The following is a 7742-nucleotide window of genomic DNA, read 5'->3' on the forward strand; positions in this document are numbered from 1 at the left end:
TCACTTCTCAAGCTAGACAGACTTCACAGGTGGAAGTGGAAATATTTGTTCATGGCTATGAATACTCTCTTTTATGATGGGAAAGTTTTGATCATGATCGTGAATTTGCCCTGTTCTAAAAAGATAAAGGATTTTGATCCTTCTGCTTCATTGTATCAATAACAATCAAAGAATACCTACTAACAATAATAACACTAAACAAGATTGTTTGTAATAATACTTTGCATCATCAAAATCACATATGAAATCTTGAGGTCAACATTCTCTCTCTTTTTTATGACAAAAATATTGATGCAATAATTAAAATAATTCTCCCATTAAAAAGATCACTATTATAAAGTGTGAAAGAAAGATTTAAATGAAATTATGAAATCAAAATATATATGTATACTCCCATTTCTTTTGTGACTTGAGGATCTTCATGATATGTTTACTCCCCTTAAAAAGATAATATTTGCATCACTAAAGACATTTCTCCTCAAATTATAACTTTAGGCATAAATATAAGTTTTTACAATATATGGAGAATGATATAAGATCATTTTAAAATAACGTTATCAAATAAATATCAATTAATTTCTTAATATATGACCATGTAAAACCTTAGGGCATGAGAGTATATATTCAAACACTTCATTTATAAGATATAAAATATATTTAAAATAATTGTATAAGTGAATTTTAAATATACTCCTCTAATATGATAGAAGATTGATGCATGATTCTCTTTCTTTTATAGTAAGATTTAAAAGTAGATAATTTTGCTCCTTGAACTTATTTTTGATCTTTGTATCCTAATCAATTGACATTAAGAGAAAGTTTTTGGAGAGTATATGATTTTTCTACAAAATAAAATAAATACCTTCCTCCAAATAGATAGATTAAGCTCTTCCTTAAACCAAAATTCTTTTTCACGATTAACAAGTATAAGGGTGAGAGCACTTATTATTAATAAGAAAAAGAATAAGAAGGTAAAGATTTCCATTAATAAGACATAGGCAATTTAGCAACTAAGCATTTAAATGTACTCAACTCACAACTTATAAGGTTCATTAAAGAGTGAAGAATATATTAGGGCTGAGTACGGATCGTTCCAATTCGGTTATCTATAAATTACCAGTACCATACCAAATCTCAATTCTTTTAAAGTTGAAGGTACCAGTACCATACTAAACATAAAAGGATCCGTACCGTATTGTACCAATTTTTATGGTTAAATACAGTTCGGTTCGGTGCTATTTTCGGTTCTAAAAAATTTTAAAAACACAACTTTAATCTCATCTGTAATCAAATATATTTAGAAAAAAATATGATTACCAACCTAAAGAAAGTAGCATGAAAATCTGAATTAGAATTGCAATCACATTCCTGAACAATATATTTTGCAATTTAGTCACTTGTAAATAAAATAATTCATTCAATGTTCAAATATAAACCATTAAAATATATGTTACTGCTAGCATAAAAATATTTTACATATGGCAATCATTAAAACAAGATATTTTTTGCAGTTGCAGCCAACAATCTACCCAACAAAAATAAAAGTAAAAAAGAAAGAAAAATATCTGAGACTGAGCAATGGCGGCACAGTTATGGAAAGAGAGAGCGCTAAAGAGGAAGACGTCTACACGAGCCAATTCTTGCTTCTACCTTTTTGTGAGCTGCGCTAAAGACGTCTAGGTGAGCCAATTTCTTCCTTCTTCCTTTTGATTTTCTATCGAGAAATTTGCCTTAGGGATTTTGTCTTTTTGAATTGAAAATTGAGAGGTGCGATGGTGTGTTCTAAATAGGTAGATGTCTACGCGAGCCAATTTCTTTATTCTTCCTTTTAATTTTCTGTCCAGAAATTTATTTTAGAGATTTTGTCTTTCTGAATTGCAAAATGGAAGATGCAGCGGTGTGTTCTAAAGGGGAAGACGATGTGTTCAAATTGTTAGATGTAGGCTTATAGTATGTGGTAAGAAAATGTATTAGGGTTAAGTTAGTAGATAATAAATTATAAATTTAGTATTAGAATAATATATATTAGTATCAGTATACTATATGATATATTAATATATAACTTATATTTTTTATAGAGTATAAAGTATATTATAATATTATAGTTACTTTTAATATGTAGCATTTTTTTCTTATTTCAATAATAATTGCTTGAATTATATAAAATGATAAATATGAAATAATTTTTTTATAGAGTATAAAGTATTTTATAATATTATAGTTATTTTTAATAGGTGTTATTTATATAATATAAATAATTACTAATAAATATATGTAAAAAATTCGGTTCTACGGTTTGGTCTGGATCAGTACAAGACGGATCGGTTATGGTACGGTTTTTACTAAAAAACCAGTACCATACCGTAATAGTAAAAAAATTCGGATAAGTTCAATTCGGTTATAAAAAATTTCGGTTATTTCGGTTCTGGTATTTTTCGGTACGGTTATTTAGTTTGGACAGGAATCACCGAGATCCATGCTCAGCCCTAGGATATATACCACTTAAGAATAGAATTGCAACTAAACTTTCACTAGCAAATTTCTTTGACATTAAGATCAATTGAATCTTTTTTAGCACATTAGAAAGTTGCAAATGCTTAATTATTTAACCTTGATTATAGTTCTTGGTATGCTTCTCTCTTTATATTCATCAAGAGTTTTTGAATATTTCCTCTTTGATATCACTTTTGTACTTCATTTATACTGCCCATAAAAATAAAAAGCATAAATAACTATCTTTCAAGAAGCGAGAGGTTAGCTTAATAAAGAGATTAAAATTGATTTTTATCAATTCAAGAATTAAGAATATTTTGAAATTCTTAGGGGCATGAAAATAGAAATTCAATTTATTCTAATCAAAGTAAGACAAGAGATAAATATTCTTCACTTTTGTTTTCCAACTATAATATTATATGTTGGATCCTTAATCCAACATTCGGCTTATATATGTCAATAATTGTGTATTACGAGTCGTCATATATATTGAGCAAAATTAAAGTTATCTAATAAGTGTTGGGTAATTTAGACTTTAATGTCTAATAGGATATGAGCTTTTAATGTGTAGAGACCTGAGAATAATTTCTATTTTTGTGATAGGCTAAAATAGAATTGCTAAAAAATAACATTAGGATTTTGTTATTTGGTTATAATCCCTAGGTTACACGGAGGATTTTATTCTAAATTGACATTCTATCATCAGTTAAAACACACAGACAAAACTAAATGACTCTCTGCTAAATACGTGTTGATCTGGAAGATAAACCACACGCTTCTAGAGAGTTTTCAATTGCTATGAATTTAGTTACACTTCCACATATATTAATTTAATAATTCTTAGTGATTATATATTATTGGTTTTGAGTTTATTGGTGATGATTTTCACCTTAAGGTTTTAACTTAACAAGTAGTATTAAGATGTGTATACGAATTAAATTAAATTTAAATATATAATTATTTTGGTGTTATTGAATTTATTATATTAATTTTAATTTTATTTGGATTTAAGAACAATTTTGGATGTGTATACAAATTGAAAATTAATAGCTACTATGTATATATGCTCTTTGCTGCTATTCTGGTTAACAAAAAAAAAAAAAATTGTGAATCATCTTGTTTTCAACGACACAGTAGCTATTTTTGTGAAAGAAGAATTGTTGTCCCATTTAGAGAATTGCGATAGTCATAACAATGGACTAAAGGATTTTTTTATGGCCGAATGGCAGTAGCCATTATTTTTTTTTAAAAGAGCAGCTTAGTGACCGATTTTTCTTTAATGGCAGTAGCAATTATCATAACAAGAAAAGAAAACAAAGATGATCCTAAGATATCACTCAGCAAAGATAATATTAATGGAATCCCAATATCTTTTTGAAATGGAATGTACCTTATTTGAATTATTATTGCTTTGAAATTTATGTGAGCTTGTTTTGTTTATTGTTCTCAATTCAGCTATGAGTAATCCTACTAATATCGTTGCCAACATCAACTATATTCCTATGCTGAATGGTAGTAAATTCAAACCATGGAAATAGAATCTATTGATAGTTCTTAGATTCATATATTTCGACTTTGCATTAAGAATTGATCCTCATGCACCTCTTACGGATAATAGTACCTTTAATCAAAAGAGGGATGTTGAAAGGTGGAGAGACCGAATTGCATGTGCATGATGATCATTAAGAAGGCTATTCCAGAAGTATTCAGGGGCACAATATCTAAACAGATAAAAATAACTAAGGATTTCCTTGCGGACATTGAAAAGAGATTATCAAGAATGAAAAGGTTAAAATTGGTACGCCTTTCACAAGTTTAATTTCAATGAGGTACAAGGGTAAAGCCAATATCAGGGAGTACATGGAAATGTCTGATCTTGCTTCAAAGTTGAAAGAACTTAAGTTGGAACTCTCTAGGACTTGATAGTGCATTTGGTTTTGATATCACTTCCAACACAGTTTAGCCAGTTTAAGGTGAGCTACAATTGTTAGAAAGAGACTTGGTCTCTAAATGAGCTCATCTCACACTGTATTCAGTAAGAAGAAAGGCTGAAGCAAGATAAGATAGAGAGTGCTCACCTGGCCTCAACCTTCAAAGATACGGGCAAGGGAAAAATAGGAAAATGGATAAGGAAGCTACAAATACAGCATCTCAAAAGAAACAACAAAAGAAACTAGATAAACATTCATTAAACATATATAACCAAGAATAAGGTTTAGGAGTGCCACTTTTGCCCTAACTTTCTTGATTGGAATAATTACAAATTTGGTGCCTGAACTTTTTAGACTCGATCAGGTCCAATAGATAATGGGGTGGTTTGCGTCTCCTACCTATATCGAACAATGATGTGCCATTATATAGTGCCACATATACACCCAATATGGAAAGAAGATACACATGTTTGAAGAGTTGTCTTAAAGAAATGTCGTCGTTCGATAGCAAATCCCATTTTACTATTCTTTCATCTTAAAGTTTTATGATAATTGTATGAACTTTAGGGATTGAACTCTAAAATTAGGGTTTCTTTCGATAGAAATTAAAATTTACTGAAGGAATCATTCCAAGATTCGAATCTCTGACTATCACTGTCAATATGAAAGGGTAATTTTCTTGTGCTCGATGTACTTCTAGGTTTAGCTTGTATTTGTTTATACGTTCTTTACTTCTTAAAATAGTGTTATTTTCATGAAAATAGTTAAGTAATGTTAATATCTTTCTATAAATTATGTCATTTATGCTTGATATTGAGTCGTTTTGGGCGTCGTTATTGATTTCTTTATGAATAATTACTGTCATTTTACATGGGTTAAGTTGAGTTGTTTGAATGTGTGTTATTTTCAAACAATTTGTGCATTTGTATTATGGTGGGATGTTTATTAGTGATTTAGGGGGTGACCGAAAGGATATATGTGGGGGGTGGGGGGGGGGGGGGGGGTGTGAGGTAGACTTAGATGTGGAGGATTTTGCTTTGCAATCTTTCATAGATTTTATACAAGGTTTGATAAGGTTTAGGCAAGTGCAAAAGATTCACTTTAGGACACCTGGTTTAGGGTTAGCACATGGTTAAGACTATTGTATGAGTTGTCAATAGATGACATGTTGTTTTTTTATGAAAAAGCATGGGTATGTAGAGGTATATATTGAGTATAAACTGATGAAGGACCAACTGAGGGAGCAAATTAGAATTTCACAAGGTCTTGAGGGTATATATGACTTAATAAAGCCTGTCAACCTAGAAGAAGCAGCAAATGCTAGTAATGAGGGTCTGAGTAACAAGGCAGAAGTGGGTCGAAGGGTTCGTGAAACCTCAACAGCGCTTCCAGGACTAGATGTAGCTACGAATGAATTTACAGTCACAATAGAAGATCCAGGACTAAATGAATTCATTGATGAAGGCGAGATTAATGAAAGGCAAACTGCAGATCCAATAAATCTAGTTGCAGCAGTTGATGAAGTTGGTGTAAACTGTGGTAAAACAGAAACTGTGACTGCAGATCAAAGAGATGACTTCAATCAATCATTTAGATCAGAGGAGTATGATGACATTGATGATGCTGATGATAATAGAATTTTGATGAGGAAATAACTGAATGTGAGTACTTGTCAAATAATGATGAAAACTTACAAGATGCAAGAAATAGATTGAAGGAATTTAGGCAGAGGAAGAATAGGAAGACAAGGGTCCCTCCAAGTGATACAAATAATGTAGGGAGCAGTAGGCTGAATGAAAGGACAGAGGCATCAGAATTAGTTCCACCTGTTTTAGATGGTAATGAGGCAGATTATATTGAATCTAGTGATGATTACAATGCAGTAAGCACTGATAGTTCAGATCAGGATCATGCTATGAGAAGGAGGTGTAGGTTCCCATTTTTTGAACCAAATACTGAGAAAGTACATTTCTCCTTGGGTATGTCACTGAATGGACCTAAGTAGTTCAAGGAAGCTTTAACCCGATATGCATTATAAGAAAGGAAGGAGATCAAATTCACTAGAAATATATCAACATCAGTAAGGGCAAAGTGTAGATAGTGTGACCAAGAAATTCAATGTGAAGACATTCATGGAAGAACATACTTGCCTTATCACCTTTAAAAACAATAGGATTACCACCAAATGACTTGCTAAAAATTACTTTTATAAGTTCAAGTGCATTGGCAGCGTGAGGCTAGTGGATTTGAAGGGACTGGTAAAGGAAGATCTGAAGGTGGAGATGAGTCTGACTAAGATTAGGAGGGCAGTTCGTGCTTTAGTTATTCTACAAGGTGAACTAACAAAAGAGTTTGCAATGCTTTGGGATTATTTAGGTGAGATTGAGATAAGCAATTCAGGTAGCACAACTATGATGAGCATTTATAGACCAATTCTAGATCAACTTCCTTTATTTGAGAAGTTATATATATCATTTGATTGTCTGGAAAAGGGTTTGTTAAGTGGTTGTAGGAGACTGATTAGCTTAGACAGTTGTTTCTTAAAGGGAGCAATTAAAGGAGAGATTTTGGCAACTGTTAGAAGGGATAGGAACAATCAAATTTTTCCTGTGGCTTGGGCTCTAGTGGACACAAAGCACAAAGAGGAGAGTGACATGGAATTAGTTCTTGCAAAACCTAAAATCATATTTAAAGCTTGAAGATAGGGAAGGATGGACTGTTATCACAGACTAATGAAAGGTAATGTTGCTTCCCTTGAAACTCTAAATTTGCTATAGAAGCTCAATTACACTAATATGTTTTTTTCCTTTTTTGTAAGGATTGTTGGATTCAGTTAGTAATGTTTTGCCTAAAGCATAACATAGGTGTTGTGCAAGACACCTATATGCTAATTGGAGGAAAAGACATGGAAGAAGTAAGGAATCGCATAAGCTATTTTAGATGTGTGCTAAATCAACCAATATGGCAGATTTTGATGCAAACATGTAGGAGATGAAGAATCTGTCACGAAGAGGGTTTGAAGATATATTGAACACTCATCTAAGGCACTGATGTAAAGCATACTTCAATACCGAGGTAAAATGTGACATAGCTGATAATAATCTTATTGAGGCTTTTAATGGTAAGATAGTAGAAGCTAGAACAAAGAATGTCATCTTTGTATTAGAGGATATAAGGAATTTAGTTATGACTAGATTACACACAAATAGAGATTTAGCTTCTAAGTGAATTGGTGAGTTTAGGTATTAGGATAAGGAAAAAATTACATGATAGTTATGTAAAAAGTGGGAATTGCTAGATTATTTGCAATGGAGACAG

Source organism: Ricinus communis, chromosome 10 (assembly GCF_019578655.1).
Source record: "Ricinus communis isolate WT05 ecotype wild-type chromosome 10, ASM1957865v1, whole genome shotgun sequence".
Lineage (NCBI taxonomy): Eukaryota > Viridiplantae > Streptophyta > Magnoliopsida > Malpighiales > Euphorbiaceae > Ricinus > Ricinus communis.